Here is a 16,727-nt window from a genome sequence, read left to right on the forward strand (position 1 = left end):
TCACATATTATAAACTTTTTTAAAGATGCCTACTTGAAGATCTCTTATTAGACTAGATTCCATATTCCAGAGAAAAAGAAACCTATAATGTAGATTAATGAGTTTGATTCTGTCCATCTGAAGATGAATTTGGGGTTCTGGGCTAGGGGAAACATGAATGTATAGAGGTTATCTGTGAGATTGCCAATTTGTTACACCTGCACAATACTTAACTCTGAATTTATTACCCCTCCAAAGCATGGGCAATCCATTTTTTGCACACTAATGTTTTGTTCTCTTACAGTGAAAACGTATCATCATAAAAATAGCAAAAAAAAAAAAAAAAAAAACCAAAACAAAAAATCCTAGTATCAATTTATTTGCAACCATATATAACTCCTTAATTAAAAAAATGTAGGTACATTCTCATTAATATACCAATAAAAATAGAAGAGGCTACATTATATTATAAGTTTTACTCTGCTTTGGAAAAAAACACACAATATAATCAATGTCTCATGTCAATAAACTCAAATTTATTTCCATTAATTCATTGATAATTTTTAAGTTAAATATAATTTTTCAAATATTTAATTTCTACTAACTTCTACTTTATAAAATTTAGGTGAGTAGTAATAAAATTATCAAGAACTACAACTATACTTAAACCATTAGTCTATTTTTTTCCTAAAACAACATACAGTGCTCTAATACCAGTACTTACCTGCACTTTCCAGCAATAGGCCATAGTACACTGCAGCATTAATTACCAGTTGAAAACTCATGTAAGTAAACCTGTACTTATAAAAGATTACTTTCTAATTCTAAACTTTGATTTCTCTGGAAAATAACTAAGAAAAATATAAACTATCAGCTTGTAGATTCCTTTATTTAATATAAAATTTAAAAACACACACACTAAAAACAACAACAAAAGAAAAACCTAATTATATCAGACAAGCACTATTTACTGTGGATTCTAATTAAAAACCACAACCCGGGTGTTATTCTTCATTAAAAACCTAAAGCTATCAGGGTAAAGAAACTCCCCGCAAAAGAGATTCACTGCTCTCCTAAATTCTGTTGGCTTTCCTCTTTCTGAACTGCTTTGCTTTCCTCTTCACATTCTAGGCTTTCTCCCCTCATTTTGAGCTTAGTATTTACTCACTACTCTGTGAAACAGAAAAACCAGTGGTTGGGGAAGACAGTGGGGCTTGTTTGTCAGAAATCTGATCCTTGTCAATGAAAGGAGTCAGGGAATTAACATAATAACCACCAAGGTCTGGAAATACTATCTGTAAACCCAATTAGACAGAAAACAAAGAACTTTATTTTAACAATGGAGAGGAGTAAGATAAAACTGAATTCTTAGACTATTATAGATATTTTCATTTGATTAAAAGATTCGATCATCCTATCCACACTTTATGCAAATAAACAACAGAATTATTGTTGATTATATATCTGAACAAGATTTTTTAAGGCAGGTTATAAAATAAAACTAAATTACTACTATAAATTTAAACCTCAAAGTCTGATGAGGAAAAACTGGTATGCAGAATCAATGCTTTGCATATTTGGAATATAAACATGAACTTCTAAAAGGCCAAATTCTTTTATATTATAATCAATATGCAGAAGTTAAAAAAAATTAGATGTCCTCAAAAGCGTAATACATTTTTAGGATAAAACATATTCAAGAGAATGAGAAGACAGCTATATACACTAGGAAAAATATTTGCAAAATATCAGACATATCTGATAAAGAATTATGATCTAAACTATACAAAGAATTCTTAAAACTAACAAGTAAATGAACAACCCAATTTAAAAATGGGCAAAACACCTTAACAATGAGTTACACAGATACAAGAAGATACACATATGGCAAATAAGACTATAAAAAATGCTCAGAATCATATGTCATTAGGGAACTGCAAACTAAAACAATGAGATACCACTACACACCTATTAGAATGGCCAGAATTCAAAACACTGTTAACACCAAATGCTGGTGAGGTTGTGGAGTAACAGGAACTCTCATTCACTGCTGGTGGGAATGCAAAATGGTACACCCACTTTGGAGGACAGTTTGGTGGGTTCTTAGAAAATTAGACATGCTTATGATACGACCCAGCAATCATGCTCCTTAACACTTACCCAAATGAGTTGAACACTTACCTCCACCCAAAAACCTACATATAGATGTTTACAGTAGCCTTATTTATAAAATGACAAAACTTGTAAGCAATTAAGATATCTTTCAGTAGGTGAATGGATAAATTATACTGATTCCAGAAAATGAAATATTATTCAGTGCTAAATAAGAAATGATCTATCAAGCCATGAAAAGACATGGAGGAAATGGAAAAGCATATCACTAAGTGAAAGAAACCAATCTGAAAAGGCTATACATTCCAACTCTATGACATTCTGAAAAAGGCAAAACTATGAAAACAGTAAAAAGATTAGTGTTGTTGGGGGTTGGGTAGAGGAAGGGGTGAACAGGTGGAGCACAGAATTTTTGTGGGGGTGAAACTATTCTAATAGTATGATACTCTAATAGTAGATATATGTCATTGTACACTTGTCCAAACTCATAGAATGTACACCAGCAAAAGTGAAGCCTAATATAAACTATGGACTCTGAGTGATAATGATGTGTTAATATAGGTCCATCAACTGTAACAAATGTACCATTCTGGTGGGAGATGGTGATAATGGAGACTATGCATGTGTGGTGGTAAGTGGTATATAAGAAATCTCTTTACCTCCCTCTAAATTTTACTATAAAATATAAAGTCTATTCAAAAAAGGAATATAAGAATTCAAATATTACATCTGATATTGGTTATAAATTTTATTATGAAAATTTATTTTCACAACTCCCCTTTTAGTATATTATCTAGAACACAATCAGTGCTATCTTTTGAAGAAATGACATCAAAAGTATTTCAATTATAAGATTAGCTTAAACTCCCAGATCAGTTTCTGCTCCACAGGCCAACAGGAAAAAAGCTGATACACTGGAAGAAAGATTTAAAGAAACAAAAGACTCCAATAAATTCCATTTAAAAAAAAAAGGAAAGAAAACAAGATACATGCAACCAATGAACATACATTAAACCAATGAGATTTCCTAGCCATCAATAAGAAACCATTTTTCGGTAAAACAGCAAGGTAGGCTATTTGAACACCCAAATTTAGCTATTCTCCCATTTGCTTAACATATTACTCTTTACATAAATTGGTCTGTGTTAAAACTATCAAATTCAAGTTTAAAAGCTACCTTAATTTCAACCTAGGGAAATTTAAGTTCATTCTTCTCCAGTTTATTAACAAGAATGTCCTTGCTAGGAGCTTTTTGAAGAAACAATTAATCAAGATACCTCTAAGTTCTAGAGTTTGGAGCAAAAGTGGAAATAAAATGTTTATATCAAACTGCAAAATTCATAGTATTTTATTCTTCCTCAGAAAGTTTGATTTCACCTACTTTATTTAAGTCATCATCATATCTTTTAACCACAACAAGGAAGAAACTGTTATAAGCTTATAGAGTATTGTGCAATATAGGAAAGATCAATAAATCTTTGCTAATGTACTTAGATTATATACTTAGAAGATATCCAATAGTTTATTTATAAAGGCAATGCAAATCTATGTTTACTATCTGCAACTCAAGTTAAAACAAAGAACAGAGCTTTATTCATCTCATGTTCTCTCCTTTCTGTTAAAGCCAACAAACTCCGGGTTTAAGTCTTCTGCCCCTTATCTTTGGCCTATCCCTTTCTTCACCCTGTTTGTCCCATAACTATCCTAAATATATGTAAAAGATACCTCACACATATAATAACTGAACTTTCTTTCCTACCCCTTCTCTTACAAAAGCAAGAGACAACCTATTTTCTACCTGAAAAACCCCTGTGTGGCTATCAATAATCATCAAATGCCAAGCCTCCTCAAATTTACATCAAGGACAAAAACTCAGTGAAGATCTTACGATTAAATGAAAGCCAATGCTGTGGCCACAAAGTGTTAGAGCATTGTCTTCAGTGTAAAAAACAGAATACTTACAGAGTTACAGTTGCTAACAGACGGCTAGGGAATTCCTTCAACTAAGAAATTATTAAGGCTTTGTGGGTTCAGAACAAATCTTATTGAAATTACGGGGCTAAAGAGAAGTTAGCAGTTTCTTTGGGATCTAGTTTATTTCACAGATTATAACAATAAACAAGCTATGTAAATTAAAAGAATTAAAAGAAAACTTGTAGTAGTAAACAGTTTGATGCCCATGAAGTGGTCTATTCTAGAAAACTGTTTAGGGCCAAAATAGTAACTAGTTTACTTCTCTTAAAGAAATCATGCAACTGTCCTGACCATGTAAGCTCAGTTGGTTAGAGCGTGTCCCAATACACTGTTTTGTGGGTTTGATACTGGTAAAGGTATAAACAGGAATCAACCAATGAGTGCATAATTAAGTGGAACAACAAATCAATGTTTCTCTCTCTCTCTTCCTTTCTCTCTAAAATCAATTTAAAAAAGTAAAGCAAAGAAAGAAATCATGAAATTGATATGACTCTCACTGAGAAGAGAACCAACATTATCTGAACACCTTGAAACTTGTCACACACTAAATTAAGGCCCCAAAAGACTAATCTTTCTAAGATTATACTGGCAGCTACCAAGTGACTGCTTGCTCTTTACACTACAATGTGACAGTTCCTTTTGTCCTAAGGGCTATAACACAAACTTTGGGATAGCAGTAAATAAACACTGCTTGTCAAAAATAAAAATTTTCACTTGGCCTGGATTGGTGAAAACAAAACAACAAAAAAACCCACCCATTCTTTTTGCTGCCCTGGCCTAAGCACAGTGCTGCTATGTACTGACCACTGGGTGTGACAATGTCCTAGTTTGGAAGAGAGCAGGTCAGAGGTGTGTCAGTAACCTGGACACATGTCCTCTGGGTAGGGAGAACCAGACGACCACACAGGAGCTATCCAAGAGGTATAACCTCATTTTAGCTTCACGACAGCCAGGTGCTCTGGTACAGAGGGCACTGACATTGAGAGGCCCCTGTGGCTCAGATTATCTAGAAGTTCTGCCACTTCATCCTTGACTCCATTCATTACCCCACCCTAAATATTTAGGTTCTATGCTACAGAATCACATTCCTGCTCAAATTTCTTACTGTATGAAAGCAGGATATTGACTATATACACCAGTAATACCACCACTGGGGTAACAGGAGATGTGATCTGAGGAGGGAATGGCTCTGATGCTGCAGTTGGCATCACCATCACTTGGGCAGAGGGAGATGAGAAATTACTGACTGCATTTATCCAAAACCTGCAAAGAACCACTCATTCTATGATAGAAACTGTTTTTGTTCACTGGCATATTGGGTTGTAAATGCTGTGTGGCACATAGTAAATATTTGTTGAATGAATGAAGTTATTCTCTTCGACAGTTTTAGGGGGGGGGGGAAATTAAACTCCTTAGCATGCTTGAATAACCTGCTTCCTGGCTACCTCTCCAAATCCAAATAAAGACACTCATATATATATTTATTTTTTGACTACTGTGGCTCCAGCCCCGTTTTTCTTTCAGCTTCTCAAACGTGCCAAGCTCCATTCTCCCTGGGACTGTCTACATGGACCTCTTCCCTTGACCCTCAAGATGGCTTTTCATCCTTCAAGCTTTAGATTAAATGCTACCAGAAGGGCCTTTTCTGATTTCACCATCTAAAGGCAATGCAGCCTTCCTTCATAACACTTAAAACATGATTTAGAATTTGTCTACATGCTTGCTTGTTAATGTTTTTTAAATCCACCTTCATAAGACGACTGTGAGCTCCTGAGGGAGGCGGGGGATATATGGCCATTTTATACAATGTTATAGCTAGCATAGTGCATGACTCAACAAATATTTGTTGAATAAATAAGCCATGGATATGGTTAAAAGTTGCACTTAATCTGTGAGCAGTGTAAAAAATGGACAAGAGGAGGGACAGGCAAGAATAAAGAGACAAGTGTAGTGGCTCTGGTAAGAGATTAAGAACTGGTTTTAGGGTGGTGGCAATGGGAATTAAACGGTAGGGTGAACTCAGTAAATCCTCAAGATAGCAAGTCCTTCACTAGAGCTGAGGTCGTAAGTAAAAAGAAGAAAGGCACCAAAAATAGTAGAGGGTTCAAACCTGGGCAACTGGGAGAATGGCAGGATTCTGAATAGAAATTGTGAGGCCCCAGGGCAAGGAAGTTAAAGACCTTCGGGATTGGTACTGGTAATCTTACAGGAAATGCCTGATGGCTATCTGAAAATTTGTTGCTCTCAGAGATACGATCTAGAACAGAGATGCTAGCTGACGCTATGAGTAAATATTCCAGGTAGAGACAGTCAACAGAGAAGAGCTGAGGAAAAGGAAAGAATTTTGCTAAGGTTAGAAAGTACAAGTCTATTATCTGCTTAGACTTCTACATTCCCTGATATTTAAGCTACTTCTAACCCATTCCTAGATCTACTTCAAAGAGAGAAACTCAGGCAAGAGAAAGGGTTACTGCTGACTCTTGGATCTTCTCTTCGAGCTGCTTCTCACGGAGATTTTAATTTTAGCTTTACCATCTTTCACAAGTGTATATGGTTAAGAAAAAAATGAAATAAAAAATACCCTCTGATATAATAACTAACAAACATTACCTATCATTACTGTGAATATTTTTCAAAAACCAAGTCTGACATTCTTGACTTTAACATTATTTAAATAAGATAATAAAATAAAACCATGATTTAAAAAGAGGCAGAAAGCTATTTATAGTCAGCTTCCTTATTCTGTTTCCCTTAATTAATGATGACAATGGCTAAAAGATTTAAAATTGATGTAGAATACCAACCCAGTGAAAATCTAGCTGGACCAATTCAAACTATTCTGAAATTGAAGAACTGAGAAATTAAAACTCAACATTCTCTTCCAATTTGATGAAGCTAATGTAAAGTAAGATTCTGTTTATATAAACAAATGTTTTAATTAAATGAGGTGCTGATAATATAAACAAGAATTAGAAAACAAAGTCGGCTGAAAAAAAACCTCACAGCATAGATAAGCATTAGTAGTAAAAGTTAAACATTTTTAGACTTTCAAGTGAATTACAATGTTAAGCTAGAAAAAGTGCAATATACTTGTGAAGACTTTTAGGTATTTACAACAGTAAATTTTCAGTGAAAAACTAGTAAATTACTGCAAACATGTTCTATTCTTAATAGAACATATTAAAGTCAGTAAATAATTACCTTCAGTAAGAAAAAAAACAAAACTCCTGTTCAGCACAAAGGTGCTGAAATAAGAAAGCACAATCTGAGAAATCTGAGAGCACAATCAAACCCAGAAATTGTATTCTACCTATAAGGCAATAAATATTTACATACAGGTGGAAAGAAGAGGTTTCACCTTGGTCAGCAAATGAGAAGGTTTTCCTGCAATGTTTCTCAGAAGAAGGGAGGTTTCCCTGTCCAAATAGGAGTGCTTGTACAGAAAGAGAAAAACAAAAAAAGGCGATAGAAGTCAGTGGAGGTTTTATGTGTTTAAAATATAAAGTAGACAAAGAATGATTCTCTATTATTAGCCTCATATCTTTCCCCTATACTCACTAAAATGTGTCTAAAAGAAATTTTTTTCTAAAAGGGGAGGAAAAAAAGAAAAGGGGGGGGGTGGGTGGGAGCACAGATACCACCCATGCCAGCAGGCATGTCCTAGCCGACTCCTGCTGATCCTCACTCTGGGAAAAGGTCACACACTGCACAGACCACAGAGCCAGTTTTTTTTCCAGGACAGTGTTTTTGAGTGCTGTGCGTACAGCACAAATAAACAGGTGTCGAAGGTTAATGACAAACATATTCCTTCCTCTTGTAAAGCCCACATTAAATAATATAATCTTATGAAAAGAGAATGAAACTACATCATTTCCAAAACTTCTGCAAGTATTTCTGACAATTCAGTGATAGTCAAACCAAGAGGAAAAATGTCCATAAATATTTTGCCTAATAATAATCACCTATTTTCAGTAAAATTTTATTAATTCATTATATTAGGATACTAACAATGTGTTGCACAGTAAAGGACTTGCAAGGCAATTGAATGATGTAAGTAAAATATTAAGAAGTGCTGTTGCCTTAAAATGGTTAAATTAATTCAAGCAATTAAGATACTTTCATTAAAATGATTGCGAATAACATAGCCCTAACCGCCTTTTCCCCCTTAATAACGTTTTAGTAACTTGTTACAAGTTTAAGCAACTGTATTTAAACTCATGTAGTATAAATTATAGCTGTTTTGATATATATGTAATTCAGACTTCCATCTCTAAATAATTCCGAATTAGTTTTAATGCTATGTAGTTACTAACCACCATTTAAAACAATACATGGCACAGTTAAGTGGAGTTATAGAAAATATTCTGTAATTTATATTTTATAAACCTAACTGTATATCAAGTTATTCTTGAAACAAATTCTTTTTATTTACGTAAACAAATACTAGAGCAGCATCTACTCTCATAAAGTTCTTTGTCACAGATAATAAAACACACTACTTCCAGATAACAGAATATAATATTAACTTAATATTGAGTCATATCTACACTTGAGTTAGGTTTGCTATATGGTATTTCACTGCCTGTATTTTTTTTTTTAGCTATTTATTTAATAGTTGACAGTATTACAGATGTCCTCCATTTCCCTCACCTCCACCCAGCCCCTGTCCCACTCCAGGACTTCCCCACACTATTGTCTGTGTCCATGGGCTATACATACCAGGTATATGTTCGTTAGTTAATCTCTTCCTGTTCCCCTAACCCCCTTCTCCTCTGAGATCTGTCATTCTGTTCCATGTATCCATGCCTCTGGACCTATTCTGTTTGTCAGTTTCTTTTGTTCATTTGATTCTACATATAAGTAAGGTTTAAACTTTAAAAAAATCTTACAGGATGTACTCAATCAATCCTTAAATTCAAATTATTTCAAAACTTCAAATCACTAAAAAATAACCCATCTTACTCTGATCAGTAAGAATATCTAACTATTTAAAGGCTCTAAGAGTTATCCATGTAAAAAATTTTCAAGGTTTAAATATCTTAAAATAAAAGGGGTATAGTCATTATAGCTGGTTACTCCAAAATATGTTACATCTAAAAATGAGACCACAAGCACTAGTTGGACATGATCATAGACAGCTATTCACTGCTTAATCACTAGCAGGGAGGGAGGCCAGATCTCCATGCTCCCTCTGTCTAAGCTTCAAGTATTTGTTGCAGCCCCGCCCCCGCCCCCCCCCCCCCCCCCCCCCCGCAAAATCTAGAAATCAGAAGCAGCAAATTCCTCCCTTTAATAAATGCCTTACTTAACTACCTTCTCCTACTGGTGCCAGTCCCTACATCACTCTAGCATTCCTCAGAAAGGAGGTGCGGGGTGGCAGGAGAACTGGTTACTGGAGAAAGATGCAAGATGGATGAGAAGAGTGGTGTGCAATTGGAGGAGTGAGAAAAGTAAAAGACACTGCTTTAGGCATGTCATTAAATCGGCCTTTAGTCTTGGTACATGTTACTGGTAACAAAAATGTACAGAGCTTCATTTAAATGGGGCCTTTTTATATTTTCCTTCATTTATCACTAACAACACAAAGTCAATGGCTTAGTCTTATCTTAATCTATTTCACTGATTTATTATTAGCCCATTTTCTTACTCTCTTCCATCTTCCCCTCTTTCATTTATTCAATTATTTTTAGGTTTCAACTTTGAGCCTGCAACCATGCCAGGCACTGAAGATGCAAAGGCGACCAAGACAGGCATTTCTTACTCTCACAGTTTAGAGTCAAATAGGGAGAGAACTGACAGTTACAACAGCGGTTGTGAGGGGTATGGGAGCCAAGTATTAGGTGGACTACCTAACCCAATGTTAGGAGTTCAGCAAAGTATTTCCTAAAAAGCTTAGAGTCCTGGAGGATAAGAGGCAGCTGGGGGTTCCAACACAAAATTTCTCTGTTAGACATGCGACAACCTATATAACCTCACCACAAGTATTAATATTCAATGGTGCCATATTGTAGAGTTGCTCATTTGCTTTTGCTCATTTATTTTTAACCTTGGTTTAATTTTTAATTGAAAAATTGAGGTATATGATAAGGTTTCATCATCAAAAGTTCTGAAGAATGCATTCCTCTTCATTGATATTTAACTAGTTCCATGGACATGTTTATAGAACTTACAGGTGTCAGCTCAGCCTGTTCTTCTGTGAAGTCAATATGACGCTTGGCCGGCTTGCTGGGACATCTCAGAGAAATAGCATGCTGTGAAAATGCAGGAAGGAAGAAAATGATAGGTAAAGGAGGTGGAAAAGGGCAGTTCTCATTATCATGCAGGAAGAGAAAAGATCACTGAAATAAAATGCCAATGAAAAGTTGCATGCATCTTTCATTATATCATGCAAAAATAAAAAAAAGGAAGAACCAGATGATCCTAACCTTTGATAATTTAAGGATAACCTCACTCTACTTCTGGAAAGTAGAGCTCTAAGGGAGAGTTATGGAGAAACAGTGTCCATTACCAATTCATGCTCTGACCTCAATTGGGCCTTGACTGCTGTTTGTCAGCATTCTGTCTTTCCTCCTCACTCAAAGCTTGTTCTAAATAGTTACAAAGTTCTTCAAGCTTCTAATTTTACCCTTCCACCTCTTCACATGACCTCAATTCCCTCCGTAACTAAGCAAATCACATCCATCTACCACATCCATCCATCTTCACCACTACAATGCATCCTGTAGCTACACCCATATTCTCATTCTCTCCAGTTCGATATGAATATGCTTTCCCCTCTCCAAAGCTAAGCATGTTCTAGATCCCACTCACGCCCCCCCTCTCTAATAGCTCAGCCTCTAATACTCAACTAGTCCAGCTTATTGGTGGCAGGAAGGACAAAAAATAAAGTCTTCTGGGTTCCCTCCTCCTCTTAAACTCTATTTTCCTTTTCACTGCCAAATTTCCTGAACTCAGCTATAGTGTATCTCCTCCACTTATCCTTCAATCCCCTACCATCTAGCATACATCTTTCTTTTCCAGAGTCTTTATCCCGTGTGTTGTAATGCAGTCTATAATTCATTTTCAAAGTCATCAATGACCTTTTAACCAAGGTGGAACACTGTCTTTCCTATCACAGTACTCACCACATTGGCTGAAATTGCTTGTTTGGTTGTCTGTATTGACACCCATCTCCTCACATAATACATTATAATCTCAAAAAGACATTGTCTATTAAGTTCACAGTTTTTTCGTTTGTTTGTTTTTCTTCCAGTTTTTTTTTTAAATTAAATCTTTATTGTTCAGATTATTACATTTGTTCCTCTTTTTTCCCCCCATAACTCCCCTCCTTCCAGCTCCCACCCCACCCTCCACCCTCACTCCCCACCCACTGTGTTCATCCATAGGTGCATGATTTTTGTCCAGTCACTTCCCGCATCTCCCACACCCCTTTTTCCCCCAAGAATAGTCAGTCTATTCCCTTTCTATGTCCCTGATTCTATTATAATCACCAGTTCATTCTGTACATCAGGTTATTTATTCACCTGATTCTTAGATTCATTTGTTGATAGATGCATGTTTGTTGTTCATAATTTGTATCTTTACCTTTTTCTTCTTCTTCCTCTTCTTAAAGGATACCTTTCAGCATTTCATATAATACTGGTTTGGCGGTGATGAACTCCTTTAGCTTTTCCTTATCTGTGAAGCTCTTTATCTGACCTTCAATTCTGGATAGAGTATGCTGGATAAAGTAATCTTGGTTGTAGGTTCTTGGTATTCAGTACTTTGAATATTTCTTGCCATTCCCTTCTGGCCTGCAAAGTTTCTGTTGAGAAATCAGCTGACAGTCGTATGGGTATTCCCTTGTAGGTAATTGAGCCTCTTTCTCTTGCTGCTTTTAAGATTTTCTCTTTGTCTTTTGCTCTTGGCATTTTAATGATGATGTGTCTTGGTGTGGTCCTCTTTGGATTCCTTTTGTTTGGGGTTCTCTGCGCTTCTTGGACCTGTAAGTCCATTTCTTTCACCAGGTGGGGGAAGTTTTCTGCCATTATTTCTTGAAATAGGTTTTCAATATCTTGCTGTCTCTCATCTTCTGGCACTCCAATGACTCTGATATTAGACCGCTTAAAGCTGTCCCAGAGGCTCCTTACACTATCTTCACACTTTCGGATTCTTTTTTCATTTTGCTTTTCCAATTGGGTGTTTTTTGTCGAATCTTTGGTTTGATTATTGTACTCCTCTGGTCTGCTATTGGGTATAATATTCTTTATTTCAGTCCGTGTATGCTTACTTTCTAATTTCTTTATCGTAGCATCGAGGGTCTCATTAGTTTTCGTGAGGCTCTGCACAAATTTATGGCAAGCCCTCAAAATTGCGATTCTTAGCTCCATATCCTCCATTTCTGTCATGTTTTTTTGTCTCCGCATCTTTTATGCTTTCTTGGTGCACCCCCTTGTGGTCTCTGTGCGCAGTCTTGTTCTAGCCAAGCCTTAATTGTTGTAGTTAACACTAGAGGGATTTGACCCCCAGGCCGACTGGCTATAGGATTCAGCTGTATGGAAAACGTCTGCCTTCTGGGGAGGCGCTAATCCAGCCTTTGCCTGAGGCGATCGGCAAATGGCTGTGCGCAGGCTTTGGGCGGGGCGGGCTCCACAGGGCGGGCGGAGGGAGCAGTTATGGCCACGCTCAGTCCCGTTCCCAGAGGCTCTGCTTCTCAGAACCCCGGCAGCCGCTGCAAACCTCGGAGAGAAAGCTGCCCTCAGGTTCCAACTGATGCCGGATAATCCCGCTTCTCCCGTTTGAGTCTGGGTCCCTAGAGACTCGCCCGGATCTGGAGCCCAGAGTCTGAGACTCACTCCCGACAGAAAACGACAACCGCGCCCTCAGCCACCAGCCCGCTTTGCGCGCGCACCTCGGTACCTTTGTATTTTCCACACTGCGCCGCCTCTGAGCCTCGATTTGCTGTTCTCTTTCCTTCTAGTTGTAGAGTCTCTCTTCAGCCAGCCTTCCTGTGGTTCTGGGTGATGTCCGTTCAGTCTTTTAGTTGTATTTTTGAAATGGTTGTTTGCGGCAGCGGTCTCCGGTGTTTACCTACGCCGCCATCTTGGTCTCCCATCCGTTGTAATCTTCTTCCAGTTTTTAAAAGGAAGATTCATTTAACAGGTTTCACTTAGTACAATATGTCTAATGGAAATCACAATACAAGGAAAGATTTAAATCAAAGCTTCAGAATTTTATACAAATGACATGACCCAACTCCTAAAATATCAATTGGTATTACATCTCAAAATTGTCCCAGATCTTAATAAAAATAAGTGTACACTCACGTGCCTTATAGGATAGTAAACCAAAAAGCTAGAATTAACAAACATGCCAAATGTTTTCACTTTGAATTATAGACGCAGAGCTCCTATATTTGAGTTTTATAGAAAAGCATATTTCTCAACACACATCCAAAGTTTTCAATGTCTTGTGGTATAAGAGCAACATTTAACATAAGAGAATTGCTTTAACCTAAATATGCTTACTGCTTAGGTACACTCCTACAACATAAACTAACTTAAGGAAAGATGAAAATTGTTTTAACAGTTATAGTCAATACTGAATATTTCAGTGTTCAAAATTACTGAGCTTGAAAACAATTCTGACTCCCATTTTACAGTAAGCATAAATCACAAGCCTGTAATGCAAAAGTATTAAACGTAACCTTTTTCTTAAAAAAAAAAAAAAAAAGAGAGAGAGAGAAAGAGAAAGAAAGAAAAGTTGACTTAGAGTAATCAGAATCTATTTCCCATTTACCATATTGGATATGCTAGACAGCCCTCCCATTCTGTTCAACTCCCATAAATGCACCGCTTTCATTTCTGTAGTAGCTGTTTAATGCTCCTTCTCTACCTAGGCAAGGTTTGACTGATAGTCACTTGAATTTTCCTGCAGAACTTGGTCATATCCACTCATACTGCTCTGACAACCATAACTACCTCCATAACCACCACTAAGCTGCTGGCTAGCAGGACCCCCATAACTAGACTGGTTGGATAAGCCCATCCCTCCCATCATTTGGCTATCATAAGCACTGCTTCTTGCCCCTGCTGTAGAATTCAAAAAGAGTTCTACATAGCTGTGATCATAAGCGCCCCTACTTGTTCCTGCAGAATTCAAGAAGAGCTCCACATATCTGTGTTGCATATTAGCCTTGTCTTTTGCCATAGCTGCCACAGCATCTTCATCAGTAGCAAATTCAACATCTGCCTCCCCAGTAACTCTGCCATCGGGTCCAATTTCAATGTGTACTCTCATGGGGTAAAGAGGTGAGAAAAAATTGTAAATATCATTCTCAGTGGCTCTGTAAGGTGATCCCCTCATGTGTACACAGTGCCCTGTGGTGCTCTGGAAACTGGACCCACCATCTCCGTATCTATGATCAGGCATTCCTGAAAAACAGTAATTGAGGTCTCTTCCAAAGCCATACCCATCATTATAGCCACCATAATCATCATAGCCTCCATACCCTCCACCATAGGCACCCTTTCAAACCCAGCCCCTCTCCATACCCTCCACCATAGGCATCCTTTCAAACCCAGCCCCTCTGCCAATGCTATTATAACCTCTGCCAGTCCCTGGCCTATCATAGGGACCGGGTCGCTGCATAGCCACGAGCTTTCGAGGGGGGTCATAATGGGTTCGGACTTCAGCTCGGCTACTCTTAAAGATTTCAATGTACCTGTGCCCTATTCTTTCCTTGTGCTTCTTTAAGGCCTTTTCAGCTATCTCCTGTGAAGCAAATTGCACAAAGGCCTCCCCTGTGCTCCGCCCTTGAAAGTCCACAGGCAGTGTCATCCCATTTGGCATAATTTCCAACCCTGAAAAAAACTGAACAATCTCCTCCTTGCTACAGCCAAATGGGAGTCCTCTAAGACGGATGAAGCCATCATTGGCAGTATCAGGACTATTCGGACCTGTATGCTTCAACACCCAGTCCATTTCAACACTGTTGGACTTGAATACTTCAACATATCTGTGTCCCATGGTTTCTCTGTCCTTCTTCAAAGCCAATTTCACCTCATCTTCAGATTCAAGTTCGACAAATGCTTCACCACTTGGTCTGCCTTCTCTGGTGTAGATGAAACAAATACCTGATGTGCTATTTTGGATTTTGCAATCAGAGAAGAAGCGCAGCACTTCATCAGCAGAGCAGGACCAGGGTAGGCCCCTGACCTTCACCACGAAACCCCCCCCGGCCTTCCCTGCTCAGCATCATGGTGACTGTTAGGCTCTTGGTGGCAAGCTCGGATCAATGTAACTTCAGTGTAGCTCTAACGATGCCGGACGATGTTCCTCCTGCCCTCAAACGGTTATAGCCAAGTTCACAGTTTTATCTCTTACAGCCCAGTGCAATGCCTACGTGCTCATTAATGGAATATATGAATAACTATTTCTTTTTGGTCTTCATGCCACATGCTTGGCCAGATCAAGATTCTTTTTGCTTTCCTCCCTCTACATTTTCTCATTAAACATATTCTATAGCATGTTGTCAATCACTGCATCAACGGGAGGCCTATCAAATCTATACTGCCAACATCCTCATTCTTAGGAAACAAAGACTGACATTAAGGGCTAAAGGGGCATGATAAATGCAATGAACTCTCAAATAGTTCAGAAAAAAAGTGTACATAAAAACCCAACAAAATATGGCACAATGTTAAAAATGAGTGAATCTGAGCAATGAGTTTCCTGAGTTCTTTGTACTAATCCTTTCACATTTTTGTAAGTTTGACATTATTTCAAAATAAAAAGTTTTAAAAAATCTATACTCTCTAGACTCTCACACAAGCTCATGCCATATTTCTAAATGGTTATTGGTTAATTTAGTTTAAAATCTAAATCTAAAGTATTCAAAAAGAGATGATTGCCTATGCACCATGTTAAACAATATGATGGCACATTATAGTCATTGAAATTCAACAAGTCCTTATCAAAAGTGAATATATGTATGCAAACTGACAAAAAAAGAATAGAAAACAGGACATGCAAACAAAGATTACATGTTGTTACATCAACAAAGCTGAAAAGGGATTATGTAATGATATAAACTATTTCATGTTAATTAGGGTCCATTTCCACAAAATATTTACTTTCCTACAAAAAATTATCTCCCCCAATCCAATTTTTACTTACTCTTCATCATTACTTTAAATCTAAAAGCTGGGCTCAAAACACATAATAAAAAATGAAATTTGAGGATTGATTCTTCACATAAATTTTGCTCTAAAACATTCCCAATCTCGTAACTTCCATTTGTTATAAAACTATCAAATTCTTCATCAATCTCTTAAAAATTCTCCACAAAGATCTGCAAAGTAAGTTATGGATCACTACTTTTTTGAACTGATCTGTAACATGTTAGAATGTAGTAGCATTTATGAGCCAGAATCTTGGGCAGGGGGTTTGTACTAGTATATAGAAAAGCATTGATCTGAACATAGAAGCCAAAACATAAATCAAGACATGGTCTTGTACCAAAGTCATACAGTCCTCGGGTTACGCTGGACTCGACTTACGTCGTTTCGTGGTTACGTCACCATCTCCCATTTATTTATATTAAAAAAAAAGTTCTGTCATTTCAACGTATGTATATATGTGCTTTATGTTTTTTATTATTTATTTACCACAAGTAAAGGTCA

At 37.1% G+C, this 16,727-nt stretch overlaps 1 protein-coding gene and 1 pseudogene across 1 annotated transcript in view; both read right to left on the reverse strand.

Annotated features, from left to right (window-relative positions):
- The window catches only part of RAPH1 (Ras association (RalGDS/AF-6) and pleckstrin homology domains 1), a 76,496-nt gene that overhangs the window by 23,921 nt on the left and 35,848 nt on the right, over positions 1 to 16,727 (reverse strand).
- LOC139014945 (heterogeneous nuclear ribonucleoprotein H2-like) lies at positions 13,817 to 15,556 on the reverse strand (annotated as a pseudogene).

This window comes from Myotis yumanensis, unplaced genomic scaffold, assembly GCF_028538775.1.
Source record: "Myotis yumanensis isolate MYYU_CA2020_CCGP unplaced genomic scaffold, mMyoYum1.0.hap1 SCAF_8, whole genome shotgun sequence".
Lineage (NCBI taxonomy): Eukaryota > Metazoa > Chordata > Mammalia > Chiroptera > Vespertilionidae > Myotis > Myotis yumanensis.